This window comes from Canis lupus, chromosome 8 (genome assembly GCF_048164855.1).
Source record: "Canis lupus baileyi chromosome 8, mCanLup2.hap1, whole genome shotgun sequence".
NCBI classification, from domain to species: Eukaryota; Metazoa; Chordata; class Mammalia; order Carnivora; family Canidae; genus Canis; species Canis lupus.
This window is the reverse complement of record NC_132845.1, coordinates 17,037,211-17,055,354: the sequence shown is the minus strand read 5'-3', so window position 1 is coordinate 17,055,354 and position 18,144 is coordinate 17,037,211. Positions and strand designations below refer to the sequence as shown.

The following is an 18,144-nucleotide window of genomic DNA, read 5'->3' as shown; positions in this document are numbered from 1 at the left end:
AGCACGTGAATCAAGTAGGAACAGAACCACGCGTGTGCAGAGACACACGCACGTGCATGCATGCACACACACACACACCAACACAGACAAAACCTAGAAAGCTCTCGGAGCACCCCTCCTGGTCCCCACCGGCTGTGTGCACCCTGTCCTGCTGAGACAGACTTCAGAAGGGCAAGCCACCTAAGTACCCCTCGGCTGGCCCGTTGTGCTGATGCTGCAGGCGAGTCGGTTCTCCCTCAGCCCAGGTGCCAAGGCCCCGCAAGGTGCCCTGCTGAGAAACCCACGCGGCCCACCTGCCCCTGCCCTGCGCGCCCCTTAGCCCCAGCCACTCGATCACCTCGCGTGGAGCTGCCTGGAGCTGTTTGTTGAACTTTCTCTTTGACTGAGAGAGAGACAAATGTTCCATATTATCTTTAATTTCCATAAAATTGTTTTAATCTTTGCTTTATAATAAATGTATAACGGTGCCCTCGGGGATCTCTGGTTCGTATTATAGGTGTCTCCCTTGGAGTTATGTGCAAGACGGAGCTGCTCAGCGTTTGCCTTTCACCCCAAGGACTCGAAAGATCCTCGGAAACAAAGGATTCCTCTGGGAATCATCCATAAGCATCAAATGGAAAATTTCCTTTCCCCCAGTACGCCTCCATTCCACCTCCCCATTCTGGAGACGTGATTATTGGCCAAATCAGATCAGGAACAGAAGCAGCAGGAGCTGAAAGATGCTTGCCCTTCTGAGCGTCCCAGCTCTGGGTGTGATATTTATGTGTGCATGTGCATAAATATATAATTATAAATATATAATACATAAACACCGTAAAATACAATTAATCGGCTGAACCAAAAGCCCTTGCCACCGTGTCCGTTTTAAACTTTTCAGCTCCAGTGATTTTTTTTTTTTTTTTAATATACCAGCTTGACAATAAAGGAGAAGGGAAAGGGGGGTGGGAATGGGAAGGTCTCCCGAATACATTTTTTGACATTTTGTTTATTATCATGTTATCTAGGCTGGTGGTAAATGGATGGACTTGTCAGCAGAAATCTCTTGGTGAAGTAAATAAAGAATCTTAATAGGCAAGGAGAATAGAACTAACGGCAAATTGCTCACAAAGAGATCTAATTTATTGGTTTCGCTTTCACTGAGATTCTGTTCTGGATTCTGGCTTTGCCAGAAGAAACAGCTGAATGATGACATGAACCCATACGCAGAGAAAGTGCTCTATCTGGTAGAAAATGGGGAAAACGTGGGGAGAGTCTCTGCGTGGCCTCAGCCCACCTTCTTCTAAAAGTTAGCTGCCTTTTTACTGTTTCGGTAGTGCCACAAAGCCAAGGCCTGGAAGGTCGCCTCCGGTTTCATTTTCTGGTCCCTCTTAATAAGCCCATGCTGCATTCATGAAAGAAAAATATTCAATGTGACCACACCAGTTATAATATTATGGTTATTTGGGTTTAAGCATAATAAAGATACCAACAAGGGTTCCTCAGTTATTAATATTTTTTTCAGGTTAAAAGGCAGCAATAAATCATAAAGAGCATTTCCAAGCAGTAGCACTTTTATAGAAAATTGCTTGCTATTTAAACAAAATATTTGCTCTTCATCTCAGGAAAATATGTGGATGCTTCTGAACAAGGAGCTATTTTACCTACTTTCTGCCTTCTATAATTAGCCCATCTTATTTGGAAAAAAAAAATTATTTTTTTGATTTGCTTGCCCGGATCACAGCAAAATATAGGGCTCAAGTTTGCTTTGGCCAAATGAACAATTCCTTCATTAGCAGCCTACGTTTTTCCACAGAGCGTGGGGCACTGAGTTTAAATAGTTGCCCTCCTGTATCCATTCTTCTGAGAGGGCTGGAGACCTCCACGTAGTTTTCTTCTGGGCATGGATGAAATAAGATAAGGAGAGAGTTTTGATCCAATAGACATGGGTCAGAATTTCTGCCCACTTCTTGTCAATGTAGAATCTCCTTCATTTATGCACTTAGGAGAATAACTCTCCCATGAACCCTGAGCCCAGAGGTCCCCTCAGGATGGGGCCATTTATCTCCACAAGTTGGCTTTGGGAGGGAGTTGGGAGGAGAAGGTCACCCAGATATTAACCTATCTTTCTTCACTCCTGGCCTGGACTCGCTTGTTAGCAGGAAACAATGGACATTTAGACTCTGGCATGGTGTCCATTTGACCTTTCTCTACTTCATCATAGTCTCTTAGAGAAGCCAACAAATTTGACTACATCTCGGTGATCACATGGCTCATGACGGTTCATTGTTTATGCATTTACCCTGGAAAGAAAACGTAATTGTGAATATCTGTTTAAATATTCCCTTCAGCCAAAAATAACCATGTCAGTGGCAGGTGAGATCAGGACCATAGGTTTAAAACAAATGAACACATCTTCTTCTAGGCCAACTGCAGTGCCAGTTTCATATTCTGAGTTAAACATGTTTTTTTTTTTCTTCTCTCTCTCTCTCTCTCTCTCTCTCTCTCAAAAATAAGTTCCTAAAAAGAGTTCCTGGCATTCCAAGTAATGATTGTAAATCTACCAAGTTAATTTATGAACCAATAAAGTCCTGTCAAGTCTCCTTCCCATCTTCTGGAAAACAGGTCTGCAGAGATGAAAAAAAGACCAGCTAGTTACTAAGGAAATATATTCTTACTTCTCATATATTCCTCTTCAGCCTTGCTTTGGAGTCGGCTTCTGTGCACTGTGGAATATGGAAATCCCTACAAACACAGAAAGTATTTGGGGTGATAATGGTCTACATTGTTAGATGGCAAGGCTTTAAGGAAATTAACAATAAATGCATCATTATTATATCCAAACTGCCATCAGATTAAATTCAAAACTCTAAATGAAAAGCTGAGGCATTCGGTTCCTTAGACACAGAACATCAAATCAAGGCTGTTACCAGAAGACAGTATTTAAGACGTACCCCCCCCTCCCTTTTCTCCTCAGTAAACACCTTATAAATTTGTCTGAAATTTTCAAATTTTGCATTAATTGAGGCTCCTTTGCCTGTTCATTTGAGTTTTGGTGTGAAAATATATCAAATCTTAACACACAAAAAGCTGCTCTCTCAAGCCACATTTCATAACATGATTTCATCAGATGGTCTTAATTTTCTGCATGACATTATCTTTCAAGCTGACATAAGACTGGGCTGTGATATTTGCATACTCAAGACAGAACCATGCAGCTTAACTATGTTTCTGCTTGTGTGGGAATTTGGGGCATTTTTACTTTGAGGAATCAAACAAATAAACCTTCCAAAAATAAAAATAAAAATATTTTCTCTACTCTTTGAATGACTTTGTTCCTGCCTTTTAACTAAAGAAACACTGAGCTATTTTAAACAATAACTGTAGTACCCGAATCAGTTATCCTAGTATTCGTGAGGTGTATTTATCTCCTGAAGGCCTCTGACGTCCAGACCGATTAGTCAAGGAGACTTTGCTATTTTACTTGGCTAGTATCCATATCATTGTAAATGTGCAAGAAGAGAGAGGTGTTTTTATGGACAGAAAGATTATATATTTTAAATCTTGCAATCTAGGCAAAATCTATCACTAACCTTGGAGTTGGAAGACCAAATGCTGGGCTCCCCTACTTGCCAGCTCTGACTAGACAAGTCACCTAGTATCATGTTGAGGTCTCTTACCAGGTATATTTTTAAAATGTTTCTTTTTAAAAATGTTTCTTGAGAGCCCATAACATGCCAGGTGCTCTTTTGGGTAGTATAAATCTGAAAATAGCCATTAATTGGTCTAGAAACGCAACAGGCTAGAATTGGAAGGGAATCTTAGTCTGATCTATCATAGGGATAAGGGAACTGAACCCACCTTAGGTAAATGATCCATTCAGGCTGTGACACCGTGAGAAGCAGTGGGGAAAAGCCAGAGCTCCATCCTATCCTCCTCTAAATGCTCATTGCCTATGTCTCTCTCACGAAGTTCATAACTAGAGACGAAGACTGTGGAAGTGTTATTATTATCAGCAGAAAAAGAAAGGCATCCTCTCCCTTGTCTGCTGAAGTTCAATCAATGAAAATTGTCCTTTTGTTTGTTGAGATGGTTGATCGGTTGCTTTTTGATTTTAATGAAAAGGCAGATAGTGTACCGTCCAGTTTCTGATAAGCATAGGTCCCATCAAAGTCTGGGCATAGTAAATACACAGTAAGAAGTCTAGCTCCTGCACACTGAGTTGGAAATGCTCTTGTCAAGGTCACCAATGACCTCCATATTTCCACGTCCATGGATGCATTTTACATCATCTCTCATTAACATCTGACACAACTGACCACTCCTTCCCTGAAAGATACTCTTCGAGAGGCTGCTTGGACACCACATGGATTGACTTCTCACTCACTGGCCATCTTTTTTCCATCTCCTTTTCTGATTCTCCTCTTTCTGACTCTGATCCCAGAGTGCCACAGGCTCACTACCCAGAGTGCCTGGGTAGGCACTTTGCTCTTCGCTCCCTACACTCACTCTTCCTGATAGCTTATCCAGTCGGCCCCACAGCTTTGAGTACCATCTGCACGCTGCCAATGTCCTGGCATATATTTTCTCTCCTCTGATCTCCAGATTATAAACCAAACTACCTCCTCATCATCTCCACTTAGATGATCAATATATATTTGCACCAGTGAAGAATGTGTTCTTCTATGAATAACAGAAAACTTGATTGACATGACAGTCTTATTTATGTCACTCGGTCTAGGGCAGTCATTGCTGCTTTATGTGACACCAAGAACCCACTCTCTTTCTATATCCCAGCTTTACCAGCTTCATGGTACATATTTGGTTCTTCTTATCACCAATGACTGCTACAACTCCAGTCCCCTTTCTGCATTCCAGGAAGAAGGTGGAAGGGCCAAAAGTACAGAAGGAAAAAGCCTCCACATGAGGCTAGGCCCTGTTTTATTTCATATTTTTTCAGGAAGTTAAGCCAAGCAAATCTACCTACACCCCAGCACGGAGCTCATGACCCTGAGATCCTGACCTGAACTGAAATCAAGAGTCAGATGTCAACCGACTGAGCCACCCAGGTGCCCCAGAAGTCCCTGTATTTTTCATATGAGGACGAAAACTTTTTCATCATTATTGACTTCTCTTTCCTCTCATTCTCCCTTCCTCAAATTCAGCAGCAGACCCTTTTAGATTTACCTTTGAAATATATCCAGACTCTGACCATGACACACCACTCTTCCATCCCCCCTTAGTCCAAGTCTCTATCATCTCCTGCTTGCATTATTGTAAAACTCTCCTAACTGCTCTCCCCTCATCCTTACCTTCACCCTGAGATCATTCTCTACTCAGAGATGAAGTGATCCTTTAAAAATCCAAGTCAGCTCATGTCATTTCTCGCTCAGAACCCTCCCATGATGTCCGCTTCACTCAATATCAAATTTCAACTCTTCATGAGCCACCTACAATGACCTCCTTATTCTTGCCTCAGCTGCTTTTGGATCTGCTGCACCCATGCTGGCCTCCTTGTGGTTCCTGCAGCATACCACTGCACTCTCCCACCCTGGGGCTTTTGCAGTGTTCCCTCTCCCTGAAACACCTGATTCCTACACATCTGCAGCTCTTACTCCTCCACTTCCTTTAGGTCTCTGGTTAGATGTCAATAATTGTAGGTCATAGAGGCTTTTCTCAAACTCCTTATAGAAAGTAGCAACATCACCCAACTCCATCCCTTTCTGTCTCTTTATACTCCTTTAAATTTGGGGGGTGGGCTATCTATCTATCTATCTATCTATCTATCTATCTATCTATCCATCTATCTCTATTGATCCGCCAAAAGATTGGACAGTAGATAGAGATAGAGATATTTGTGTGTGTGTGTGTGTGTGTGTGTGTGTGTGTGTGTGTGTGTGTGTATGTTGTCAGTTTCCTATTTTTTTGACTAGAACATACCTCCAAGATACAGGAACTTGGTTGCATTAACTGCCTGCATATAATACTCACTCGGTAGGTACACAGAAAATTAATGCTTTTAGGGTGTCAAAACAATGCTGGGTACACTAAATGCATTATCTGCATTATGAGGTAGGTACCATAGTATCCTCATTTTACAGTCAATGAAAGAGAGGTTCAGAGAAGCTTGCAACTTACCCAGGATCTCACACTTAGTAAGTGGCAGAACCAGGACTTGATTCCATATGTACCTGACTCCAAAGCCCAAGCTCTTAACCCCACCCTTCATTGCCTTTCAATAAATATTGAAAGGATGATTGATATATTTACAGAAAAACAAAAGCTTAACTGAGTTTTCTTTGTTCCCTTGAGCTTTTCACAGTTTAATTCCATTTGCATTGGATGTTCACTTGTAGTCTTTTGTATCCTTTCTTCTCTAATTTTTAGAAGAAGCCTTTCACAAGTCTCAAGATTCTCTAAAAGGAGGCTGCTGGACTGAATTCCCCTCGTCCCACCATGGAGGACTGATCTTATAACAGTTTGGGTATTTTTCCCTGCAACTTTAAACTTAAATTGGATTAGCACTATCTAGTCTGATGAACTAGGGTAGAAGGATTAGAGACATACCTGTAGGATTGTCTGTTTCCTTCAGATTCTCATTTTTTAGTTTAGCTGGTTGCCTAGCACTTCTTGTGAGAAACTGGAAGGGGGTTCTAGGCAAGGTTGAGGAATTTACTTCTCAAGAAAGTTTAAGAATAGGATGGATAGGTTATGTAAATTAGCATGGGATCCGGCCTACAGAGAAATTAGGCCAGATTTATTCAACAGATGTTTTTATTAAGAAGAAAGTCTTAATTCTACGGGCCTTAGAGACATATTTTCTGTGGCCAGTATCTTACTGGCAAAATTTGTGAAGAAATTCAGCAGGCAGGAGCTTAAATCTGTCTGCTGCACAGATAGGAAAGTTGAATCCAAACTGCTATGTTGGTCTGTGTACATCCAAGCATGCATGCATAGCTTGTATTTTAAGTGGTAGTTTATCTGCGTCAACCAAACAAGGCTGCTTCTGTCCAGACCTTCAATTCTTCAAGGCTTTGATGATCTGATCTATCAACAATAAGTTGCTCCCCATCAGAAAACCAGACTAATGAATGTGATCTGTTCTGGCATCTTAACACTATCTTAAATAATTTTTAACTCAAGACTTTGAAGGGGAAATAAAAAGTTAAGAGTTGAGAAAGACCATGAACTACAGGTTTATTGAATCTTCAACTTAAACAGGTAAATACATAGAGCAGATCCCATAGAAGAGGAAGTCCATGGCACCTAGGTGCTTCTGACATTACCTAAGCAGCCTCAGGCTACCAGGTGGTCAGCTGACAGCTGACGTAGATGGTTTTCCTACACAATTCCTCCTTCTGTGCCTCTGATCTCTGATGCCAACTTGCTAATTCCCGAATCTTTCACGCTGGAAGGCCTGAGAGATTGCTATGAGCCAGGCCATATTCTGAGTAGCTTACACAAATAGTAGCTACCTGTAGACCCACTGTGGTAGGGGGTATTATTATCCTCGGGCACATAGTAGGCACTCATAAAATATTGAGGAAACTGAAGCACAGAGAGATTAGGTAGCTGCCCAAGGTCACTCAGCTAGGAAGTGGCTGAGCCTCCTAAAACCCAGGCAGTCTAGCTCTGGAGCCTGGGTTTGTCATGGCTGTGCAATACTGTGCCTTCAAGTCACAGAGCACCCTGCAGATTATGCAGCAGCTAGGGCCTCCTAGGTCCCTGAAATACGCAGTGTCTGCTTCAGCTCTACAGAGTTCATCACCTGCTATGATTGCTGAAGTGCCATTTAGGAGGAAGTTCTAGACAGCAGTCCAGAGACCTGGTTTCAAGTAACGGCTCTGCCACAAGCTAGCAGCATGACACTGGACAAGTTATGGCTCTCGACTCTTCAGTTTCCTCAGTGGTAAAATGAGAGGGATGGACACTAGATGATTTTAAAGTCCCTTTCAGCTATAACATTTTATGAGTCTGCTTCCTCTATTATCTGTTCCTATTTCGATCGCTTTTTAAAAGTTATAGCAATTGGCTTTTGAACCAATCTGTGCGCCAGAAAAGCTATAGATGGTACTTTGCAGTGATATTGAAGTGACTGCCTGTGTCACTGTCCCTGGTTACTTCCAGGGACTCAGTGTTTATAGTGGGAGACAAACATAAACAAATGATGCTCTAAGTGCCATGAGAGGACCAGCACGGCCTTTCTATTTGAAGGTGATTTGTATAAGAGGAGGCCACTTGCAGGGAATCCACGTTAAATGAGGACCAAATTTTCATAAGCAAGAGTGAAAAAGCATTTTACTGTGATTTCCTATTGAAATAGAATCTAGCGTTTATGAAAATAAGTGTACTATTTTATCTAAAATAACACTGTCTCAATTATATTTCCAACCAGGCTTAATTCTTAAAATGAGCAAAGAATGGATCATATATTTACTTTTGGGGTGATATTTTTCAAAGAAATTGAAAGCCTGATTATGAGGTTATGAGAGCCTGATTGAATAATATTTATTTCAAATTTGACCTACTGTGTGATCATAAAAATTTTTGTAATATTCAGGAAACTTCAGTTTTCCTTGAGGCTTCTATTAATCCTTAAATACTAAAATCATTCTCATTTGAAATTCCATTTACTCTTCTTGTCTGTTTCTCTTCTTGATTTGTTAACTGGTTTATTTCAATAAGATTCTCCTTTGTCATTGGTTTGGTCATTGTCATTGGCCCCCAGAGTGTTACCCAGCATCACTGTCATCAACTTAATCTTTTAAAAATTTTATTTCATTCCATAATGTAGTTGTTTTGCTTTCTTTTTGTGGTACAATGTTCGACAGTCAGTGAAATGATGACCAATAGAAACTTTAACTTTTTGGAAGGGAGAGATCCTGGGCCAACTTTGGTAAGCATGTTTGTGTGAGAATTAATTGCCAATGTTCACTACATTAAATAATATTTTCATATTATGTCAATTTTTGCTTCCCTATAACCTCATAAAATAAGTATTCAAACAAGATGACTTCCATATCAACAATCTCCAGTATAATATAGTAATTATGACAACTATATTTAATTAGATTTATAGGCACACATATCTCAGTTTTTTTTTAAAGACTTTATTTATGTATTCATGAGAGACACAGAGAGAGAGGCATAGACATAGGCAGAGGGAGAAGTGGGCTCCCCGCAGGGAGCTTGATGCAGGACTTGATCCCAGGACCCCGGGATCATGCTCTGAACCAAAGGCAGATGAGCCACCCATGCTCTGAACCACTGAGCCACCCAGGTGTCCTCCTCCACACACACATCTCATTGATCTGCTTTTACTTGAAACACTTAACTATATTCTCACACATAGTCACAAGGCCGGGTTCTCTTTAGTCAAGTAAATAATGATTCTATTTAATGGTTAATGCCTTATATATTCACTTTTTATTGGAACTACAAACACTAAATCTTAGATGTCACATGACACAAAATAAACTTCAGAGAGCTTCTTTGCCATTCATCACCAACCTAAAAATATCTCAGCCTTTTTGATTCCATATTTGAGTAAATATTATTTATTTAAAATATAATTGAGGTTAATGGCCACTTTTTTTCTTCTTAAGGGATAGGTATTCCTTTATCTTCTTAGCAATGATGTGAGTGCCAGATGTTTGCCTACGGCTCCTTCCCTACCCTTCTGCTGCTTGGATCTGTGTCACAGGGAACTACATTTCCCAGAATCCCTTGCCAACTAGTTATGGGGTAGTTTCAGCCAATGGGAGGGACTAAAAGAATCCTGAGGGTGAGAAGAAGAGAATAGGGAGAAGTTGAGGTATTTCTTTCTCTGATACCTTCTAAGGTGACATCTCTGGCTGTCTTGTATTTTCTCCATTGCTCTAGCTCTTACCTCACAGACCTCCCTCCCCAGTTCCAGCTTCTGCTAGGCAGTGCCTTGTGGTTCTAGCCCTAACTGTTTTTCACCAGTTTTAAGGTCTAGTAACATCAGCTTTTCTTGTTTCCTCCACCCCTCAGGGTGGTCATGGCTTCCCACTAATCTCTGGGTTGCCTGGCTATTTCCTCTTTGGCTTCACAGCTCTTCCATCATCTAAATTACAAATTCTCTCTTTTCAAAATATCTACAGTGGTTTTGATTTTCCTGACTTAGTCCCTAGCTAATATGATATACAAGCAATTAGATACTAGTGAACCAATATATAATATAATCTAAGCCCTGGCACAAAAACTTTTCATGAAAGTTTCCCATTCAAGTTAGTTGTGCTGAAAGCTTTGAATAGTTTGTGTAGCTGCTTAAACATGCAAGTGTCATTTAAGGAGTTTCGGTGAAATGGGAATTATCTCTGGCATGAATTGCACAAGATCCAAATGTACTTATTACGGTCAAGAGTCACTTGCTGATTTTCCCAGTAAATATATTAGTGCTTTTTCCTTTGTGTCATCATTCCAATCCTCTGTTACAACCCCTACTTCATTTTAGTAGATCAGCATTCTCAGCTGTGGCCTTATTGACATTTGGGGCTGAATTATTTCTTGTTGAGGTGGGAGAGGGGACATTGTCCTGTGCATTGTAAGATGATTAGCAGCATCCCTGACTTCTACAGACAAGATGCCACTAGGACCACCACCTTCACCTAGTTGTAATAACCAGAAATATCTCTAGCCGTTACCAAGTGTCCCTCTGAGGGACAAAGCCACCCCTATTTTAGAATCATTGCACTATATTTATTTGTTTACAGGTAGATTTCTCTTCTTGACTGTAAGGTACTTTATGAAGAAATCATAGGTTGAACATATTTTTGATTCAAATATAATATTCAAAACTTTACTCGAAACAATATAAAAGCACTCAAAATTTTAATCAATGCATGCATAAACTAATAATTTATGCCATTAGTAGTCATATGGATTAATTATATCATATTAGTTTTTTTCACTAAAGTTATAAGGGAGATAAAACATACAATTATGTATATACTTAAGGCAAAAATTGGGAAACTTAAGGAAAATTTTCATTAGTGTTTGAACTAAATTGGTTTCAGGAAGAATGGTCTAATAATAAACACACTGTTCACATAGTGAATGTCTTATACTATATTCAAGATGGCTCCCCAAAACTCTATTCTAGCATGAGCTCCGTAGAAGCCTCTGTGGTACATAAAAATTATCACTATTTTACAATGAGAAAACAAGAGCGAGCTTGGAGGGTTAAGTGACTTTCCCAAGCCCTCACAATGTCAGTGGAAAGACTAGGACTTGGGGAAGTCTTCACCTCTCATCCCCACTCTTCAGAACTCTTCAAAACACAAGCTGCCTGGGGTTGTGTCCTCCTGAATCCCTCTTCTCCCTGGGCTTTCAGGACAGCACGTCCTCTAGGTCCCCATCATCCTTACTACCTTCTCTGGCAACATCCTTTGCTGCTCTTTCCACCTGGGTCCACACACTACATATGTCATCTCCTCAGAGTCCTGGCTTGGCCTCCTTCTCTTCTGGACTGCACATGTTTCTTCTAGCTCTTCTTTCTATGTCAACCACTGTGTTCACGACCCGTGAGAACGTGAACTCTGCAGCCGAACACCTGGCTTCCAATCCCAGCCTCCCCACCACTTAGTTTGCTGCCTTGGGGAGTTATGTTACATCTTTATGCATCAGATCCCTCAATTGTAAAATGATGATGGAAAACGGACCTACTTCATAAGGGGGCTGGAAGGGCTACAATAGCATAACTCACGTACAGTGCTTAGAAAAGCGGCTGGCTCGTAAGAGCTCACTAAATACTAATACATACTAACAAATTAAATAAAACAAAACATATATCCCTCATATCCCTAGGTTGTCCTTGTCCTGGGCTCCAAACCCAAAGCTGTAGAGGAGGAGGGGAAGGGAAGAGGCTCATGGGCCAGTGAAAATGCTAATGGAGAAACACATCAGGAGACAGATAATAAAATGACAAAGAAAAACTTCCAAAAAGCTTCTTCAGTGACTCACTAAGAGACATAGTGTCGCTCTTCCTCCATAAGCTCCTGTCCCTGATGAGGTGCTGCTGCTGTGCTCACCACCTTGCATTGTGATTCCTATCTGAATGGTCCTTCCTCTACTAACCCGGGAGGCCCTTCATGGAGTTAATAGGTCATATTCATCCCCCTACTCTCAGCACCTAGCAAAGTGCCTGACGTGCCATTAGCACTTAATAAATCTCTGTTGATTGCAGGAATGAAGACCCGTGAATGAGTAGGGACATCTCCCAGGTAAAGCAAGCAGTGGGCTGTCGGGCTTGGATCCGTGTGTGTGATTGTCAGAGTTCTGAGCAATGACTAAGGAGACCGCGCCACAGCCAGTTCTTTCCCTTTTAGAAACACTCATGCACTATCTGCTGCTTTAGAGCTTTAGCAAAACTATAGCCTGGGTCATGGCCTCTTGCTCTCCAATTCTTTTAGAAACCTTTATTAAAAAAAAAAAAATCAGTACTTCTGTTACACACCAGCTTTCTTTTTCTGCTCCTGATGTTTCCTAGTATTTCACAATCATACTGTGATGTCTTGCCTGTATGGGGCATGAAAGCCTTTGTAATGGCATCAGCTAAGTGCAGTCATGCCCAGAGGCAGAAGGGTAGATCCAGGTGCCCTCAGAGAGTTCCTTTTAGCATGAAAAGTCCCCGATGTGCCGGCTGACAGCGATACTCCTGCATTTGCTATACTTCTGTTGACCAGAATCCAGTAGTTAAGATCACTTCCAAACAAGAACTACAGAGAGTAAAGGGGAGCCAAGCAACATATTGGTGGATGCCATACAAAGTGACAGGGAATGGGAGAAAAAAAAAATGTCTATGTTTGTGTCTTGAATGGATTAGAAATAGGGAGAGAAGGGAGGAATAGGGGTCCAGTGAAGATATTCCAGTCAATTTTCTCCACAAATAAACAATTCCACTGTTAATAAAAAGAGGTTTCCTTTTATGATTGCCAGCTAAAGTGCACATTCTCTGCAGTAAAGCAGCTTTTAAAGCAAGTTTAAGGGGTTAGAAGGGTCTAGATTTTATAACTAGCTGCCTTCTACTTTTATGCCCTGCTAACATCACCCTCCTCCAAATCCTTTCCTCTCTTCAACCAAAGGGAAGAGCAAATTTCCACTGGTCCAGATTAGTGCTGAGTGATGACTTTTTTGGCATCCAAATCAGAGTCAGCTCAGTCTACCAGTTCAATTTCAGGTTCACAGATCCGGGGGTGATGTTTTGGCTAGTGACTTAAATGTGTTAATTTTTTAACACTCACCAGGTCGCCTTTTGAAGTTAACACCCTTTTAGGGAAAGTAAAGGAAATTCACACCTCTTCAAAGGCAACTGTTTTCGGAAGACTTACAAGACTGTAGTGTATGTTGATCTATATTGAAGTTCATCGCTGGGAAAAAGCATAAAATTTGCTCTGGAGTGTTCTTTTGAAGATCACATATATAAAGAATGAGTTTATTCATTTCTTAAAAAAATGCAAAAGACATGACATATGATGTCCCAGTGCTAGAAATTCCTCAAGTGATGTGGGGTCTCAAGGAGAGTCATTGCACTACTATACACATGTTGCCTTCCCCACCAGGTTCCTGCAGGCAGATGCCTCTCCAATTCCTCTATTTTATTTAGTTTTCAAAATCTCTAGCTCTAGCCCAGATCCTCATCTTGAGAATGTACCCAATAAATGTCTGTTGATTACCACTCTAAGTCCTGAGAAATTTAGGAAATTTGTTTCCCATCCTTGCCTTTGTTCTTGTTCTGGTCAGTAAGTCAGGTCAATAGAACTTGAAAAGCTGCTCACCATCACCAGTCATTAGGGAAATGCAGATTAAAACTGCAGTGAGATGCCACTTCATACCCATTTGTCTGGCTACTATCAAAGAAGAGGAAAAAAGAAAAACAAGAGAAGAACTCTTGGAAAGGCTGTGGAGAAATTGGAACCTTGGTGAATTGCTGGTGGAATAGAACGTGGTGCGATTTCTATGAAAAACAGTATAGCAGTTCCTCAAAAAAATTAAAAATAGAACCACCATATGATCTAGCAACTCCACTTCCAGGTATAGACCCAAAAGAAGTGAGAACAGGAGCTCAAGCAGATGTTTGTACACTCACACTCAGAGCAAGCTATTCACAATAGCCAACAGGTGGAAGGAACTTAAGTATCCATCAGTGGATGAATGGATCCACAAAATATGGTACATACATACAATGGAACGGTATTTAGCCTTAAAAATGAAGGAAACACTGACACATACTACAACATGGATGAACCTTGAGGACGTTACGATAAGTGAAATAAGCCAGTCACAAAAAAGACAATGTTGTATGATTCCACTTACACGCAGTACCTAGGGTAGTCAGACTCACAGAGACAGAATGGCAGTCGCCACAGGTTAAGGGGAGAGATAAGTGAGGTATTGTTTAATGGACATAGAGTTTCAGTTTTGCACGAGGAAGAAAGAGTTCTTGGGATTGGTTCCACAACCATGTGAATGTTCTTAACACTAACCACTTAAAAATGCGCTAAGATGGCAGATTGTACATTGCCATCAATTTAAAAAAGAACACGGTCCAAAAAATGAATGAAGCAACTACGTAGGTGAAATGCAGAAGGGTATCCTAATTCCCTCTGGACCTTAAATGAGAATGATGTAGGTCACAAATAAAATATCACTCTGATTTTTATGAGCTGCATTATTGGAATTGTATCAATTTCAGAGTCCATTAACTTTTGATAACCAGGGTGGTTGGTGATCTACAGTAGATTCTTTGTGTGTATATGTGTGCAGGTGTATGAGCACACCCGGGCTCCACTCCACATGGGCATTAACTATGGTGATGTTTAAAGGAAGGCAAGACACACAGTAGATACTAAAGAAGGTAGTAACGCTTGTTCCTTCAGAGCAAAGAGCTCTGATTGATTGATTTAAATGCAGCGTGGCAAATATTTAGTAGAAGAATGTTCAGTTTATCAGTAACACTTATCTCTAAAATGGGGCCTGAAAGCAAAAACAAAACAGCAACGAAAAAAAATGCAGCTCTGTTTCTAATACCGCTCCCTTCATTGTGCATTTCTGTTTATTCTCAATTAAACACGTCGCTGAAGTTTTGTAACCCTGACATAGAAAATATCATTGTAAATAATATAGCAGGAATTTGGACAGTATACACTATTAGGGAAGAACGTTTTCCCCCTTTCCCTTCCTTTTTTTTTTTTTTTTTTAAGGAAAAAAATCCCTAAACACTATGATGAAATGTTTTATGCCTGTACTGTCTGCAGTAGGAAGATGTGGAATTAAGGAGAGCTATAAAATATAAAGACTCTAGACCTGCATATGATTATCCATATTAAATTGAAGTAAATTTACTTTATATTGCTCACTGTGAGTTTTCTCTGGCAAAACAAGATTCCACCCCCGCCTTGGTCTTTACAGTTTTCACGAATCCAAATGCCTGGGAAGATTTGGGAACTCGAGGCAAGTTTTGGCTGCTTTTATGCTTTCAAAATGTTAAATTAAACTTTAATAAAGGTAATTAACTCAAAATAACCAAACTGGATTGGCTTTTCTAGTCATTGGCAGCTAAAGAAGGGAGGTAGAAATTCAAAATATCAAAAAAAAAAAAAAAAAGAAAAGAAATTCAAAATATCTGGATCCTTTGGATAAAACACTTTTTGGTCCAAAAGTTGCAAAGGACATGTTTTCATGAAAAACTGTGACTTGGTTCTTGAATGGGAAAAAGAAAAAATGCACACACATATATATTCATCCCTCTCATCCGATGAAACCAAGAGTAGACATTGGCACCTCTATACTCCAAGGGCTGCAGATGTTTTGCGGGAACCCGTAGCAGCCACTTATCTTTCTTTTTCTTCGAACCCACACCTGACCAATAGCCAAGTAGGGACTGTCTCGTTTCTCCTTTTCTTGGCTATAACTATCTTCCTAGTTTATGATCTAATTATTTCTGCTCAAATTAGTTCAGTCTTCTTTCTGACTCTAGGATTTCTCCAACCGATATATATATGTTTTATTGGTGCAAAATTAAGCTTCACTCAGTTCATCTGGTTTGTACCATGCTCTCCTCTGGCTCATAAAATTTTGGTGGTCTACATACTCACCACATTTACTCCAGCTCCCGGGTTTTCTTTGAAGTTCCTGGCATTCTGGACCTACCCAGTCTTTTCAGGCTTATCTCTTCCAATTCCCCTGTGAACCCTCTTCCAGCCACACTGGGCTTTTTGAAGGTTTCAGAATCCTTTCTCTTGTGCTTTTGCTATTTCCTCCACCTGGAATCCGAGTACCAGTTTGTTGCCTCTTGAAATCTTATCATTTCTTCAGAAACCAGAGTTAAGTGCCATTCTTTCCATGAAGTCTTCCCTTATCATTTTGAATGAAAGTGATGCCTCATTCCTCTGAATTCCTGAATCAGGCTTCTCCCTCCCCTGCATGTGAAGGATACTTAAGATATTTTGTAAGCCATTAGCTCCTACATTTTTTTTTTCAGGAGTTGGGCTTCATCCATTCTGACATTTTCATAGGATCCAGTGCTTTAAGTTATATATGATAAATATTTGTTGATAGAATACGTTTGGTTTATTCCATTTCCATAGTTTACTGGTTACATTTGTTGAGTTGGCTTAATTAGTCCAATTCTCAGCAGAGAAGAAATATCATGGACTTTGAGACCAGTACAACAAATCTAGGAAGCATCTATTAGATGCATCTATTAGCACTTTCTCCTCTAGGCAAGCTCGAGGTATGGGGAGATGAAGAGGCTCCGATGAACAAACCCCAGGCCATCAAGGGTACAGAGTGAGGAAGGCAGTGTAGAGGGAAAGCCTGCTGGCTACAGGCTTCACTCCAGCTGGAGCCAGGGCCTCCGCTCTGATAGAGCTACAACAGAGAGGGTAAATGTAGCTTTCATGACTCTTCTACACCTGACAATACTCCATTAGATACAGAACACAAATTTTTACGTCCTCTATTTTCTTGACCATTTTTTCTCCACTCAGTGAAGTCTGATGTTAATCAAGCACTTTCCTTTCTACTGGTCTGCTCTTTCTTTCTAATAACTTTTAGACTTCAGGTTTTGACTTTGATGCTCTTAAACTTAGCTATCATATGTTCTGGTGTAGGATTTTCTCCCCCTGCTACCTTTCTTGTTTGGCAATATGTGTGTCTTTTTAATCAGATGTGTTTCATCCCTATGGCTGATAAACTCTTGGGTATTCCATCAAATATTTTCTCTCTCACTTACTTGTACCTCTTCTTCTGGGTCTTCTATTAGCCATATTTTGGTATCACCTCTTCTATCCTCCATACCTTGAAACTTTTTTTTTATGCCTTCTCTTTATCTTCTGAGAGAACCTCTTGACCTAATCCTCCACTGACTAGTTTATCTTTGAGATGTATCTGCTCTCTTACATATCTATGAAGTTCTTTGGTCTGCCATATTTCATTTAGATCTTGAGTTGATTTCTCTTTATAATTTGTAATTGTTTCATGTTATCAATATACCAAATTACCTATCTCACCATGTTTATTATGATTATTTTAAATTCATGTTCATTTTGACCCATTAATTCCACTTCATATGCAAAAAATATGTAGGTTTTTGACCCATTAATTCCACTTCATATGCAAAAAATATGTAGGTTTTTTTTAAGATTTATTTATTTATTTATTCAGAGAGAGAGAGAGAAGCAGAGACACAGGCAGAGGGAGAAGCAGGCTCCATGCAGGGAGCCCGATGTGGGACTCGAACCGGGGTCTCCAGGATCAGGCTCTGGGCTGCAGGCGATGCCAAACCACTGAGCCACCTGGGCTGCCCTAGTTTTTTTTTTTTTGTATTTATTTATGATAGTCACAGAGAGAGAGAGAGAGAGAGAGAGAGAGTCAGAGACACAGGCAGAGGGAGAAGCAGGCTCCATGCACCGGGAGCCCGATGTGGGATTCGATCCCGGGTCTCCAGGATCGCGCCCTGGGCCAAAGGCAGGCGCCAAACCACTGCGCCACCCAGGGATCCCTTTTTTTTTTTTTTTATCTTTCTTGGCTTGCATACCTCAAACAGTTTAGTATTTTAAGAAGGAGAATAATGGCTATATCCATGGCCTTCCGCTCCCCAATCCAGCCAGAACTCTGTATCATCTTGATGTCACCCTGTGTTTT

The 18,144-nt window shown here is 40.6% G+C and overlaps 1 long non-coding RNA gene across 2 annotated transcripts in view; it reads left to right on the top strand.

The window, feature by feature from the left end:
- LOC140637896 (uncharacterized) overlaps nt 1–18,144 on the top strand; it is a 189,857-nt gene that overhangs the window by 81,373 nt on the left and 90,340 nt on the right. Inside the window, exon 3 of one of the 2 annotated variants that reach the window (XR_012034972.1) lies at nt 497–3,303. The exons of the other annotated variant lie outside the window; for it this stretch is intronic. This is a non-coding gene — a long non-coding RNA (uncharacterized lncRNA). Of the gene's footprint in view, nt 1–496; nt 3,304–18,144 lie in introns of those variants that run through there. 2 annotated transcript variants of the gene reach the window in all.